The sequence below is a fragment of the Plutella xylostella genome, chromosome 27 (genome assembly GCF_932276165.1).
Source record: "Plutella xylostella chromosome 27, ilPluXylo3.1, whole genome shotgun sequence".
Classification (NCBI taxonomy): domain Eukaryota; kingdom Metazoa; phylum Arthropoda; class Insecta; order Lepidoptera; family Plutellidae; genus Plutella; species Plutella xylostella.
In genome coordinates this window covers 5,921,805-5,938,240 of record NC_064007.1, presented here as the reverse complement: position 1 = coordinate 5,938,240, position 16,436 = coordinate 5,921,805, and the positions used below count along the sequence as shown (strand labels likewise).

The following is a 16,436-nucleotide window of genomic DNA, read 5'->3' as shown; positions in this document are numbered from 1 at the left end:
TTTACGCCGTAGGTCGCGTCCAGCGTCACGCCGTAGGCCGCGTCACGATGCTCACTATAGAAATGTACTGATGCGGTCTCCCTCACACGCCGACGTTTGGCGCGTAGATGTATGAGCATCGCGACGCGGCCTACGGCGGTGACACTTGACGCGACCTACGGAGTAAATAGGAGACCAAGGCCTAAATTACTACTACCAACAAATAGGTAGGCGTACGGATCACACATCCTAACTAATATTATAAATGTGAAAGTAACTGTGTCTGTCTGTCTGTCTGTCTGTCTGTCTGTCTGTTACTCTTTCACGCCAAAACTACTGAACGGATTTGAATGAAATTTGGTATACAAACGGTCTAGACCCTGGGAAAGAACATAGGATACTTTTTATCCCGGAATTCCAACGGGAAAACTTTTTAAGGCGAAGCGAAGCGCGCGGGAACAGCTAGTACTTATTATAATTATATTGTATTGTACCTAACTTATAAATTATCTAGTTCAAACGCTGAAATTGAAAGGCTTAGATAAATGCTTAGATTAAGGTGGCAGCGGTAGATGCTATCATGTCATTGTGTCTAGGCCGGGATTGAAATCCTCTAATCATCGACACAAGAGGCATGTTGGCAAAAACTGCACAGTCCAGTGAATTTTCTCTTGTTTCTTAAATCTACATTTATGACATGCTTTCTATGAAATAAACAAATTTTACATACTGTCTTATACATGTGAATATACAAATTTTACGGCTGTTTCACAAAGTTTCGAGTAAGTAACTTGAGCATTAATTGATTGCGTTTCATAATCATTAAGTAGGGCTAACCAATAGGTAAAGCCATTTTTATCATTTAGGTCGCAAAATGTGGCTGTTAAGAAAAACCTGGCAGTTCAATTTATGAATATCTCGTGTAACAGACCCTTACTACAATAATATATTATATTTATGCACAATAAAGTCAATAAATTTTAATTAAAAATATCGATAAAAGATTAAACGTATTGATTACATCACTATAAAAAATCGTTACTGCATTGTACGGATGTGTGTGTGCGGCGCGGCGCGGCGGCGGCGGCGTTGTAGCCAGGGAAGTTTCTGCTAAATAAATTTGTTTGGATAGATATCATCTTTTATACCATATTAGGTATGTGTGGATGGATATCACTGTACTGTTGAAAAAATCGTCTTAGTCATAGTACAAAAGTTTTTATGAATGATCCCCTAGTCAAGTAGTCAACCTCTTTCTGCTTAACACTTATATTTTATAGAAACTTATCATCGAAGCTCTAGCGGGCAAGATTCGTACAAGTTAGCAGAACTGGGCCATTTTGGAAGATGCAATTTTAACAGTAAGTAGGTACCTAAGTACATTTACTGGAGTTTGGTAAAATAATATAATTAAAAAGTTGTGGCTGACTTGCCCGAGCCAAAATGAAAAATAACAAATTAAAAAAATCTTTTTTTTTAAACCACTGCTGCCATCTATTAGAATGCATCAAGAACTTTTTAAAGTGGTGCCATACCACTTATTTTACAAGAGTTTTCTGAAAGCTCCACCTATTGATAGTAATTAGTAACTAAGAGCTAGAGGTTGGTGATGTTGCTGTAAGCAGTAAGACCGCCTTTTAGCTTAGGCATATACTTATAATTAGACTTATAATTATGGCTTACAATATAAATTATGCATTAGGTATATATAAGTAAGTAGGTAAAAGGATTGAGAGTTTGTCCTAATAGCATTATGTAGTTATGAAGGTGAGTTACCGATTTACGGATTATACATTGAATTTAATTCATAATACTTACTTAAATCAGTTTAACTGACATTAGAGCTGGCTGTAGATTGGAGTTATTTTGGAGGAAAAGTTATCATTACCCACGCTGCTGCGGACTTGCCGGTTTTACTTCCCGCGCGCTTTGCTGTCACTGGCTGTCAGTTCAGTTGGCGCGCGTTCGCTTTTCAAACGCACGCTTCGTTCGATCGATCCGATTTTCTACCGAACTTTTTAAACTTTATTTTAAAACCAGCCAGTGCCATTATGAAATAGAAAAGGAAACAAAAGTGCCATAAATTGTGTCAGTGCAGTGATATCAATTGTTTTTTATTGGGAATAAATTTACCTGTTGGACTTTCGAGGCATTTGCAGACTTTAGTAAGTACCTAACAACTATTTTCTTTAAATACTAGGTAGGTAGGTATTTATGCGATAAGCTATTAAAATAAGGTATGCTAATCATAAATACTTACCTATTATATTCGCATCGCTGTAGGCACAGTCATAAGTAGTTAGTATAGTTCAGATTATTATAAAATAAAGTCGTTTGACCATAACTGCCGAGAATCTATGGCCGTTATATCGGTGCTCTGGTCCGGATATGGGCAGGGGACAGTTCGTTCCTAGGATTGACTGCGGATCTAGACATCTAGCCCATTCTGGGACTGAAATGGAAGTCCCGGAGATTCTAGATTCAGGAGTGTGGGTTGGGTGTGTTAAGTACTTATTTAAGTCAGTACAGTCAGTAGGTACCTACAAAGTTAAATAGTTGCATTAAACTGAGGAACTTTCATGAGAACTCCTGAAGAGTTTATAAAGAAAATGCTACAAACAACAATGATAAAAAAGATAGGTAAGTATATTACAGGTAAAAAGAACTACCTACCTAGTTACTTCATAGTTAGTTATGAGTGAAATGAATCCAAAAAAAAGTTCTAAAATAATTTCTTTTCTAAACTCTATGTTGCGTTAGAAAATAAAAAATACATACATCCCATTAAAACAAATTTGTGATTTAGGTACCTACCTAGTCTGTATGTTTGCTATATACGAGTATTTTCAGCTTCATTTACATAATACCTACTCTATTGGATATTATCTGTCAATCACACAGTCAAGCAAGACTGAATTTACTTAACAATATTATTTAACTCTACTTATGCAAATGAATATAACGTGCAATGAATATTGAATGTCATTCTACAGATGAATGAAATGGAGGTCACTAGTAGACACTACGGACCAACTCACAGATGTTTGAGAACATGTAGGTACAGTCAGTCAGATGTTTCGTCAAAAAGTATTAAACTTACTTACTTAAACTAATTTAATAAAAACTAACAGTATTTTAGTCAAAAATACGTAGGTACATAAGGTGCTACCCATGCTGCTGCACTACCACGCTGCACAGCCAGGGATAGCCTCTGCATCAGGTGTGCGCCGGAACGATATCCCAGACCACGCGACTCCTCAAGCGTCATCATATCATCATATATGTCATCACGTAATGTTTAACTCCCAGCGCTATACATGTCCATATATGTATATAGTACATGGCCACCCAATTAAGTAGCTTTCCCATGGTGTGAGTAGGTAGCCATGCTGCTAATTATTATGTGACAAGTTAAAAAAATATGATATTATCCGCCAAGCTTGGACATTAAGGCTGCCTTCCTACTCCACTCTTGGAGTAGACTTGTGAGCTGTAGTGGTTGGGCGTTTGCCTTCAGGTAAAAGGAATTTTATTATACTGCTTCACATTTTTATGGGCTGACGGCGGACTGTACCGGTTTTACATAGGTAGTAGTAAACTAATGCGTGGGTAGAATACTCGCAAGATAGGAGATAGGTAGGCGTATAGGGTATAGGTAGTAGGTATGTAGATTAGGTCAGAGACATACCTCGTATATATACCTATATGTCTAGATCTCGGAAACCTGTATAGAACTGTATATCAGCTGATCAAGTGTACAGGTTTTCGGGAAAATCTGAGGTACTTATAGGAAAGTAAGGATCCCCAGGAGGAGGAAATTTTTGTGACAGTATGAGGATAGAATGAAATAATATTATTATGGTGGATGCAAACCCTCAATGTCAAAGGATGAATCAAAGAAGAGGTTTTCTGAATTTCACTTGAAAAATACCAACCTTGACCTTGTTTCTGAACATAAAGCTGAATAGCATTGCTCATACATGCATCAGTTTGCTAGGCCCACTCTCATCTTTAACGAATGAGCAGTTTGCCTACTGGGAGCGCGAATTTAGGGCCTATATAATTTTGCCACACACACAAACAAACAACACACTCAAACTTCGTCTAATATTATATTGTTTAAGTGCCAATTTCTCCACTGTCGGTTATCTAGCCGACAGGGACTGATTTATAAATTAAAGGTCATCTCCATATAAAATTCATGACAGATGTGTCAAAAGTTAACCACTACTCCCTGGTTATGCTCTAACCGAGATTGGAGAAATTGGCACCAAGTATCCTTTAAAATTTTCAGAACCGTTAATGATTCAGTGATCCGCACTCATTTCTGTAAATACTTCATGCATTTATTGTAAAATTCAAGGCAAGGCCGAGTGATTAATGTATTGAAGGATTTCTTCAATACTTACACCACATGTGTTTTTTTCATCCGACTGAGTCATGAAAGAAAATAGTTTTGTTTAAATTAAATCAACCCAGCTGGTTTTTGAAGGTTATTAGGGCATTGGGCATTGTAAGGTTATGGTTATTTAGTTATTATAATGTAACGGGTGGTTTTCTTGATGGACATAACTCTATCAGTGGCTAAAAGTTAGTTTTTTTGTAGGGAAAGCCGGCACGCTAAAAAATATGTATGTAGTAGGTAAGTACCTACTACATACTCAGCTATTCTAGCTACTTAGCTAGCTAGTCATGAGGTGCATATTATTCAATATATTTTGAAATTGAAATCGGTTATCAAAAGGGAAGCCGATGAGAATCGTGTTGTTCCTATGGACCCTTCGCCACCAAAATGACATGTGTGAGATTGCGACTGACTCGATAGTCCTTTCACCGCGGCATACGGTAGCAAGCCCTAAATCTAGAACTCTAGTATTGGTCACGAACCATAAATACCGTTTTATTTCTTTAATTTGAAACCACCAACAGAGTTTCATGAAACCACGAATATCAAAACGAATGCGAAAACAATAACAGTCTCTCTAGTGTAAACAGAAAGATGACATCACATCGGGTTTCACCACTCGCTAATATTAGCACTTGGCACCCATCCATGAAGCTACAGCGGAGGCAGTCACGTGACCGCACTGTTATAATGAAGTATAACACTGCAAAGAAGAAACAAACTCAATTATACTTACTTTTAGTTGTAGAGTACCTTGTGTACGTCCGGGCAGTCAGCAAACTGATGCTAATCTGACTCCTTTCACTAAGGTGACAAACCCAGTCTACTATACAATGCAATATTACTTACTCTTCATTTGCACCATCAAAGCAATATTTTTTTGCAATAGCACGGGAATATAAAACACGGACACTGATTAGGATTTGTTGGAATAAATATAGATAGCCATCATTGGTCATCATAATACCTCTATAGTCATCCTAGCTGTCAGCAGCAGCTGCAGTCATTAGCAACTTTTATTGTTAAACCATAACTCCATTATAACCTTGATCTTTAGAATTCAATAAAATAGTAGATAGAATAGTTTATCTATTACGATCAACCCTATCATACCCTGCGTTGCAGAGACAGACCATTCCACGTACTCTGCAACTTTAATTTCGACTCTCTAAAAGCCAAGTTGTAAGTAAACTAAGTGCAAAAGAGACCTCTTCAAATCAATCAATCAATCCTCTGATATATCAAATTTGAGCTAGACAACAGAACATTGCTCTTCCTTTCAGCCGTAGCTTGTTAGCTTCATTAATTCCGCGAACCACGGACCTATGAGTGAGGTCATGCTTGCTTTGCAATATGTACCAATTTACTCTCGTTATATTGGATGGGTCATCTACCCATCATTATAATAGGTTATAGACCTGTCGGAATAGGAAATATTGTTATTAAACTTGCATTTTCAAAAACTCTTCTTCTTATATCAAGCAAATTATGTATATCCTGAAGTGTTGATTGGATCTACTCGATCAATTTTATTTAATACTAGCTGTTCCCGCGCGCTTCGCTTCGCCTTAAAAAGTTTTCCCATGGGAATTCCGGGATAAAAAGTAACCTATGTTCTTTCCCAGGGTCTAGACCGTATGTACACCAAATTTCATTCAAATCCGTTCAGTAGTTTTGGCGTGAAAGAGTAACCGACAGACAGGCAGACACAGTTACTTTCGCATTTATAATATTACTAGCTGTTCCCGCGCGCTTCGCTTCGCATTAAAAAGTTTTCCCGTGGGAATTCCGGGATAAAAAGTAGCCTATGTTCTTTCCCAGGGTCTAGACCATAAAAATACCAAATTTCATCCAAATCCGTTCAGTAGTTTTGGCGTGAAAGAGTAACAGACAGACAGACAGACACAGTTACTTTCACATTTATAATATTAGTTAGGAAGTTAGGATATTAGTTAGGATTGGAAACCTTGCTAAATCGAATTGCCTGCATACCTACCTAAGAAGATGTAAGTATGTAGAGTTAATAACTCAAAATGTTGCCTCAAGCTAAAACCAGCAGAGCACTTAGCATTCTAAACACGGTAATGTTCTTTGTTACGTACAAACTTACATACTTACTCACTTACAACAACAATACAGTTCAGTATTGACGTGATTAATGCATAAACCGATAAACCTTTTAGAACTAAAAGCCTTCGATACGTAGAGGATTACATTCAGGACAAAGAAAGTTGTCTACAATCTATGATTTAAACTAAATAGGGTGTAAACTCGATGGAGATAGGTACCTATACGATATTAAAAATAACATACTTAGATGATATTTTCCAAAGCAACTGTTATTTTGGATGGTATACCTCAGGGTTTTGTTTTCGGGCTCATGCTTTTCCCCATCTACCAAATTAGATGATGCAGATCATGGGGAACATTTCTGGGAATCCTGCACTCGCATAATCAATTAATCATATTAACTATCCATAACAACACCAATTAAGACGAATTATTCATCAATTTCTTCGAACCTCCTCCGCAAAGTCATACGGTCCGTGACATAATCTGTTTGTGTGCAGCAGCTTAAAAGGACTCATTGATCAACGCACTATTATTAGGTACTTTATTGAGTCATCTATATTCCGAGCACTTGAGTGAGTGAAACATATTGCTATATGACCTTTTATATTTTGGCTTTGCACATTTTGAAGGTTTGAGGATAATCTCTGATTTACCATTCATTTCACGGATTTTGTGACCTTTTACCTTCTGACTTCTAACTTATCGTATGGTTCAGGATTTTCTCTATCCAACTAATTTCCATGGAGAAAATATTTTACAATTTTTCTCACTATTACAATGTACCGAACAGGGTAAGTGTGGGTCCTAAAAGTCCCAATCCCATTCAAAACTACTACTTACCTATATGTATCACAAAAACAATGAAAAGATTCAGAGTTCTGAAACTTCAGCTCCTTTCAATCGATAAATTTTCATTTCTAATTAGTCCCGTTTTAACGAGTTGTGATAACTATTGCATATGCCGTTACGTGGTTAAATATAACGTTTACCTGTCTGCCTGGCAGTGTCCCAAGTGGGCCCCGACGAGGAAGTTACGCCATGGCTGGTGCTGAGCAAGTATTGTTTTGCTCATCACTGTCTCGTCTCGTCTTCTGTCAGCCTATTTTCAGGTGGGTTAGGCTGTGATCCCAGTAGGGAAACTGTTGGCCCGCGTAAAGCTGGAAATTGCGTATAGTGAGCGCAAAACGCACTGTGAACACTCGGCATCGGCACTGATAAGTCGCTAACCCAGTCTGTAGTGAACAGTTTGCCAACTTGAATAGAATGATTGAATTCCATTTATTTAATTTAAGTATAAGATGACTTTTTTAAGTAAGTGGCGTGACGTGACGCACAAAGCCGACCCTAAATAAGGACAAGGCTAGGAAGAAAGTATGCAAGCATATCGAATGGAAATTCCTGCAGTTAAATGTACCTACACCCCATTTACTGGTAAGGGCGTAGAACATCACGTTTAGAAAGTTGGATCACGACAAATTGAGGATAGATTTAGGTTCGTTACCTAGATAAGAACATTAAGAACTCATTTAGTTGGTATAACCTACCTAGGTAAAAAACTAGAGAGATTTACTTACTATGATTAGCGTCCTTGACTTCCCAAGGTGCGTACCCTATACTTTGATGCCTTTCGCGCACCTCATATCCAAGACTGGACCACTAGGATCTCGTCAGAATGACATTTAAGCCAAGTCAAACGAAAAAAGTTTTCTTTTGTCACCTAATTTTCATGATTAGCTTTCCACAAGAGGCGCCACTTTCAATGCCTCGAAAACGTAAACTTTTACATAGTTTTCGACAAACTATCAAATCTGACCCTCTAGCACGGGTTATGCTATTTATGAAAAAAATAAAATAGGTTTTCTCCTGTCATCTACATACATTATCTGTCGAAAGTTTCATTATAGTTTCCATTAGAGGCGCCACTTAGTATGTGAGAAAACGTAAACTTTTATAGTTTTCGACAAACTATCAAACCTGTACTAGAGTAAGTACTAAAATACAGTAATAGTCCGAGTGGACGGAACTTATGTGTAATATTACTCATAATGTCAGCTCGCCACTCTTGGCATCGCCTCAACATTTGACTCACAAACTTGTGTTAAGGTGAATGGCTGATCTATTTCCGTTTTGTTGCTATTCATAGTTTTTTTTCCTGAGGAAAGGGTTGTTCATACGTTTTTTGACGTCGCGTTGATATAGTGTGTAAGTTATTTACGTTAGTTGTTTTTTGAAGAAAATAGGAGGAGTTAAAGAATATACTTTATCAGTCTGACTTAAGGCTGCCTTGTTTAGTTTAGAATCGCCTGGCTACCAGTCGTAGTACCTACCTAGGTAATCGTCGTTAAATTCATGATACATCTGACGGATGCACATAGTTAGGTAGATAAAAAAAATGCTTGTTTGTCTTTAAACATGTCACAAATGTTCATGTTAGGTACTTAACTACCCGTCTATATTATGGTATAGACTCGATACCTATACGAATATTATCTGCTATCAGTCGATCTTGTTACTTTTATTTTATATATGCTGAAACTAGTTTGACCTGTTTCCACTCGAAATAAATCCAGATTTAACATATTTTATAGTCCTTTTGTGGACCCGAAGATTTGACCTCGATATTTTAGTGTTTTCGCGTGTAAAGCTGGGTAGAGTTATTATTAAGTAAGTACTTACTTACGAGTGCATAAGTAAGTTTATTTGCATATGCATTTGCTTATAAAATAAAAAGGTAATAACTTAATTAGGTGTGGTACAATACAATGTAATACTTATGGGTAATTAGTGGGTAGTTGGGTATCTAGATTCATAACTTGTGACCTAGGAATAAATATAAAGCAGTTAGATTGGATATAGTATTGGGATGGGATATGGTAAATAATAAGGTACGATTTGTAAGTACGTTGCAACGAAAAATATAAGTAACTAAGTACCTATACCTGAAATAGTTTCGTACTTAAATAAATAAAAGATCAAAAATAAAATATAATAGATTAAATAAGTTTTGAGGATGTTAGTGTTAGATTAGAATATTAGATAGAACCAAGATAAGATCAAGAAATAATTTAGTTAAACAACTTGTTTGCTTTTAAAATCCAAACAAGTTTTCTGTAAATTGTTAAAAGGTGATGTTATACTTACTTAATAGTTTTAAATGAAGGAAGATTGATAAGTATATAGCTTTCTACCTACTCTTAGTAAAATATTACATGCCTAAAATCAACATATATGTTAATAATGTTAAGAATATGATTGGTATAAGAGTATACTTACTACTAAAATATGATGAAAATATGTATACCTACCTCCGTATCTGAAATAAGATGAATAAGTACATATACAGCATTTACTACATTTAGCACTTACGTCATGAAAAGTCGTAAAACAGATTTTATTGATGCGTTGGATGTCGCAAATAAAACTACCCATAACAGGCGATATCATATATACTATTATATACTAACAAAACTGTAGCATATAGGTAGGTATATATATAAAGAAGTCACATACTTACCTATAACTATACAATGTAGTGAATGTAGGGATACATTGAAGTTACTATAAGGCTGCTGCGTTTCCAGTCGGCAAACGGTTTGTATTGTAATAAAGGTATACTTATTAATAAATCACGCAATGCAAATTAAGTAGAAACTATCAAATTATATTGTACTTAATAACTAGGTACTTGTTTATCATAAAAACGTAATTAATAATGAATAATAACAATAAGTAGATAAGTACCTAAATAAAAAACTAGGTACAGTACAGTAGTTACATTTTATGAAATTAGTTAAATTATTTCCGTCGTCGCCCAACGAGAATAAATAAAAAAACCGGCCAAGTGCGAGTCGGGCTCGCGCACAAAGGGTTCCGTAGCAGCAAAATTACAGTTAAATCAACCTATCTCAAAAACTATAAGAGATACTTTGATCAAACCAAAAATCGTTGAAAGAGTTAATTAGCATGCATCACCTCTATTTTTTTTAGAATTTTATACCCCGTAGTTATAAAAATAGAGGGGGGGGGACATACTTTTTACGACTTTGAGAGCTGATATCTCAAAAACCGTTCACTTTAAGAAAAATGTTTTTTAGAAAACTTTATATCATTTTAAAAGACCTTTCCATTGATACCCCACACGGGTATGTACATCGAAAAAAAAAATTTCATCCCTCAGTTACATGTATGGGGGGCCCCACCCCCAATTCTTTTTTTTACTATTTAGTGTCATATTTTTGTAGCGGTTTATACAACACATATTCCCATCAAATTTCATCACTGTAGTACTTATAGTTTCCGAGTAAATCGGCTGTGACAGACGGACAGACGGACAGACGGACAGACGGACATGACGAAACTATAAGGGTTCCGTTTTTGCCATTTTGGCTACGGAACCCTAAAAAAACCGCCTCGAATATGACATCATAAGGTCACAATAATGCCAAATGGGCGATCAGGCAGCCTTGTATGGAAACTGGAAGCAGGTCAAGTTGACACAGTGCGGCTAGGTCTTATCTTAGTGCTTTAGTGCTAAGATTTTATCTGGACAGTGTCACGTGTTGTGCTGATGAGGTGATGGAATAATCGTTTGATTGGAGACAGAGCTTTATAGTTGTAAAATGGATGCGTGCTCCTATTGTATAGTAGGTATCGTTAAAAGCTGAAGACAAAAAACAACCAAACTCTCACAATATATTGATCTCTCAAAAAGGCACGGACATAAAGTCTGTGGAGTGATAATAAAATCTTTAAAAAAAAAAAAAAAAAAAAAAAATATAGTAGGTATCGAGTCTATGGTATCATGTAGATGAAAAGTTTTTTAGAATTGACTAATACCTCCTTATTCATAAAAAGTTACTGGACGCTTTAGCTAATGAACTGTTTTGTCACTCTCTGACAGAATAATTTGTTCTTTGACAGAGAGGTTTATGAATATTAAGGGGGTTAGTCTTTAGGCACCTCGAGAAAAAATATGCTTCTCTATAGTAACTAGTCCTAATCTAAATAGTATTATCGACTTGTCCTATTATTGTTCCTTAAAATTACCTATTAGTTACAGCATTCATATAATCAGATGATGATGATGATGATGCACTGAGATTATAAATGAATTTACATTATACCTAAATGTATAGAGACGGACACGCGCAGTCATCACATGATGTAAGAATCTGAATACTTAAAGCTTAGCTACTTGAGTTTATTTATACACTAGCTGATTGCCTTAATAATAAATATAAGTAAGTATTTATGTAAGTACTTTACTCATAAAATCCTTTGCGGGCTTTATTATAATGGTTCGAATGGTCACGTGTTTCTATTTTCCATCATATACTTACCTAAGTAACTACCAAGTATGATTAATATCGTTTGCAAGAAATATTATACTTACTTTAATCTCACGTTAACTCACCCGTGTTGGTAAGTTTAAAAAAAGTTAGAGTTACTTATGTCGTTTCGGGCAGAAATTCCCGTTTTTAGCGTTTTTTACTTAAACGTATCTACATTCTAGGTAAGTACTTGGTACTGGGATGTAGGCTCTACGTAGTAGTTTCGAGAAAAACGCTTTCAAACGTTACTTAACTCATGATTCTAATGAAAGCCTGCATAACTTAACTAGGCCCACCAAATGATTCAATGAATTTGCATGATTGTCGTATGTACGTAAAAACTACACCATCTGTCAGTCTGTACCAGTTGGATGACGTAACATACCATGACGTAGTTACTCCAATAAGGTCTGGTCAGCATGAGCCTACGTTGGTGGCGTCGTGGGCGGGAGGAATGCCATCCGCCCACGGGCCGCCATGTTGCCCCATCATCATTGATTTTTGTGGCAATGGAGTTGAAAGTGAATTTTGTGTCGTTGAGTTCATTGTGATGAAAGCGCGATTCTTGTAGCCTTTTGTGGGTTTAACTGCAGTCAGCGTGATTCTTAAATTATTGAGAGATCTTTATGTGAGAGTGAACTGCCGGTTTCACACCAGCGGCTACACGGGTGCGTTAGCGCTGTCGATAAACTCGTTTAATGCGCGTTCTACCAATCACAGCGCCGTATTTATGGCGAATAGTCATATAGTGATGTTCACCTACGTCGATAACGAACCCGTGTAGCGGCAGCTGAAAACATCAGGTAATAAAATGTGAACACAGAACAACGTGGACTCGGTTGTTGAAACTCTCAATTTAACTAAACGAGAGTATCGCACATTTTTTTCGGTTCATTTTTCACTAGGTATAGTTCTCTTCACAGATCTACCATCTTTCTTATAGTTATAAACACGATGGTTCACTGCAGATGAGCTATTTCTGGACGGAATGTTCACCTTCACATCAATATCTGGGGCACATCTGCAATAACAATGATGCAAAATTACAAATGAGGAAGGCTCAGCTTCTTTACTTTACTAACCACCGTTCGTCAACTCCTAATAACTTAAGTACATCAAAGGGTTGGTGGGTTCACATATCCTCACGATGTTTTCCTTCACCGTAAGAGCGATGGTATACATTTTACTTAAGTTAAAAGAACTCATTGGTACATGTCAGCGCCGGGATTCGAACCCGCATCTCTGGCGTGAGAAGCGGGCGCTTGCTTACCCGACTGAGCTACCACCGCTCTTCCTAATAACTTACATCAAAGGGTTTTACGAAAGCATTCTAAACGCACAGACCATAACATGGCTTTACTGGAGATCTCTAGAACAACACACAGTCACACACACAACATACACTGTTTGTGTACACGTATATACTTGAGCCACTTAGCTATTTTAGTACAATCATAAACCACGGACCGAAGTGGTTAAACTTAGTAACTAGGTAGGTACTTCTCCAAAGGTATTTTTTAATACTAAAAAGTTCCCTAACTGACAATAAAATTATTATTAATTATTGGTACTTACTTAGATAGATACATACCCTCAAAGTCATACACCGTATTTTAAATTTACAACAAGGTTAAAATTGACATTGAAACACACGACTTTCGACTATATCAGTAAATTTTAAACCTATTGTAAAGTGTCAAAAGGATCTATGAATTTGGGGGATAGTTTTACACAAACTTACAACACCATGTTATTCGGTCGGGTGTTATAAATAAAAAGCTGAACGGATGTGCTAACCCACGCCCACTCGAGTTGTGGAGTGAAGACGTTTTACAAACAGACAAATCTATTTGGATTTTTAAATGTCCTCACTTCATTTTGTTTGTCAATCTAATTGAGCGAGTGAAACGATTGATTGAATTGTTTCGGTCTTTTGGTAGTTGTGACGAATTTAATTGAAGTTAAATTTATTTAAGTTAGAGTTTAATGCGTGTCAATCTGTGTGATTAATGAAATGAATAAGATGTAAGTAGGTACTTAGTCAAGTAGTCTATCGGACGGCGAAAACTACTTAACGACGAAAACCTAAACCTGAAGTTTTTGAAGTTCAAAAGATCGAACCTTTCTGTATAGGAATATCTTTAAAGTTCAAGATTTCAGATTATTGAATACCCAACTAACCTTCTGACTTCAGTGGGTTTCATCAAAATTATATACCTATCGCAGCCGTTTCAAAAGTACCTATATAATTTACGGTGAATGGCGATTGTGTAGGACTTAATTTAGGAACATAATAAAAGATAGTAAAAAACCCAGTCTTTGTCATGTTCGTTGTAGGTGGCGCTTCAAGGTATGAATATTAAATAAGTATCACTTAGCTGTGTGTGTTAGGTACAGACACGTTCTAAGTTAATTAATAAACTCTTTAAATTCATTATAAAATCTACAATTTTCCTATCTACATTGTACATACTGACTTATGTAGGTATACTGTTCTGCTCAGAACCTACGCAGGTCAAACGAAACCACATTGAGGTATTTCTTATAGGATTACCGCACTATAAGATTTTTTTATCAAATATTAGTAATAACACACGATCAAATATTACCTACCTATCTAACCCCTTTGCTTATTCATATGAGAGTAGTCCCCCTATGCTTTTCATTATCAAGAGACCTTATGATGAGACACAGCAATAATTGCTATCATCATCATCAGCCCTAGTCATCTCCTGCTGGATATCAGTTTTCAGTAGTAAGTATTATTTTTTAAAAGCTATGTGTTTTTAGGGTTATCAAAACAAACCAATCTGCAAAACCAGACCATTATTACCTCATTTTAATCACTCTTTCCAAGAAAATTATCCAAAAGAGTACGAGAGAGAAGGATTTCTTCAGTTCAATGTGTGTGAAAGTGATGGAAGATGTTGCTAAAATTATAAGAAAACAAACGCAGTGGGATGATGTCATGTTTCGAAGAGTTTTGGAGGTCAAGGGTGGGTGGCGCCGGCGCACAATCAAATGAAAGCAAATAAGAAACAAAAAATCAGAAAATTTAATATCTTCCTACTCAAAGCAGACATCTATCTATCTATCTATCATGGCGAACTGATTTCGAGGCCATTATGCGTGAAATACCTATGGGGTGACTAGCTATTAAGTCACCCAAGCTCACGCCAGAAAGCCAGTAGACGACCTAGGTTGCTCATGACTTCCCGGAGGGACCCCGGAGATCCGAGGAGCAGACATGGTTTTATAATATGCAATATCAACTTCAAAAGTGTATTTTTGTTCTATGTAGGTAAGAAGTATAAAGTATGATGCAAGGGTTTTTAAAATAAACCACATCTTATTTTACACTGCACCTGCACTGATGATAAATAAATGAGATGCATCAAAGAGTTCCAATGTGACCTCCTTTTCATACGCTTCCAATATACAAGTGGCTTACCAAATTAAAAACGCACGCCGCGGCTGTACTGAAGTCCACTGAAGATGACTGAAACTACAACGTACAGCAGCCGCAACACGGGATCGTTATCGACGTCGATAAACTCGTTTAAGCGGTGTTCCTAAAATCACAGAGTATTTATGGCGAATCGCGATATTGTGTTGTGACGTTTATCTACGTCGATAACGAACCCATGTAGTGGCAGCAGCTCTCTCGTCATAATCATTCAAATTTTGCACTATTGCTGGTTTGTTTGCAGAGATCTCAAAAATTTTTTCCGGCAAGTTTTTGAGGAAAGTGGTTTAGTTTGACCTTTAAGTATATCATGTTTTAAGTACTAGTTAAGGTCTTTCTATGGTAAGGTATCTGCCCTCAAATATTTTACAGTACCTATGCGAAATGCCTAAGTGCCAATTTCTTCATTGTCGGTTATCTAACCGACAAGGATTGATTTATAAATTAAACTTCATCTCCATATAAAATTCATGACAGATGTGTCAAAAGTTAACCACCACTCCCTGGTTATGCTCTAACCGAGAATGGAGAAATTGGCACTAAGTATAACATAAAATACTTTTAAATAAGTACCTACTTAACTTACTTATCTTATAAAGCGGTTGATGCCTAACGTGACCATACGTCCCGCTTTGGGCGGGACAGTCCCGCTTTCAAGCTGTCCGTCCCGCTGTCCCCCGCGAGGGCAAAAATGTCCCGCTTTCTTAAACAGACCAAACGATAATTTAAATTACCTACATTTTTTAACTTCATCCCATATTTCCTTTCTTTTAATCATTTGAGACAACTATTTATCTTCTTATCACTTACTCACATAGACTATAGACTATATGAGTCCGATTTCCACAGAGACTCCGCGAGTAACTTCGTTCAGTGACGATCATTGACTCGCTCTTGCTCTATCGTGTATATGTCGCAGGCATCTGGTTTAATCTCCTGTTTGATTGAACCGCTAGCCCGTTAATTGGATGACGCTATTCAGTTGTATGACTAGGCCAAACGTTGATTGTACAAGCGTCACAAAACGTCCAACTAGTTAGCGGACTTAAAATCAGTCAGGTGGTGAATAAAACAAATATGGCGTCTAACAGCGAACAGCTGACACAAAAAGCATTTGTATTGTTAATTTTTGCAAATAAATTAGCTTTAAAGTGCGTTATTTATGTTAAAATAGTATGACAAC

General features: G+C 36.7%; 1 protein-coding gene across 3 annotated transcripts in view; it reads left to right on the top strand.

Moving 5' to 3' along the window:
* Nucleotides 1-1,914: 1,914 nt before the first annotated feature.
* Nucleotides 1,915-16,436, top strand: part of LOC105388154 (protein transport protein sec31) — a 33,153-nt gene continuing 18,631 nt past the window's right edge. For 2 of the 3 annotated variants that reach the window (XM_048630770.1, XM_048630771.1), the window contains exon 1: nt 1,915-2,144. The gene's annotated coding sequence lies outside the window, so the exon portion shown is untranslated. The remainder of the gene's footprint in view (nt 2,145-16,436) is intronic. The other variant, XM_038110009.2, reaches the window with a different exon arrangement.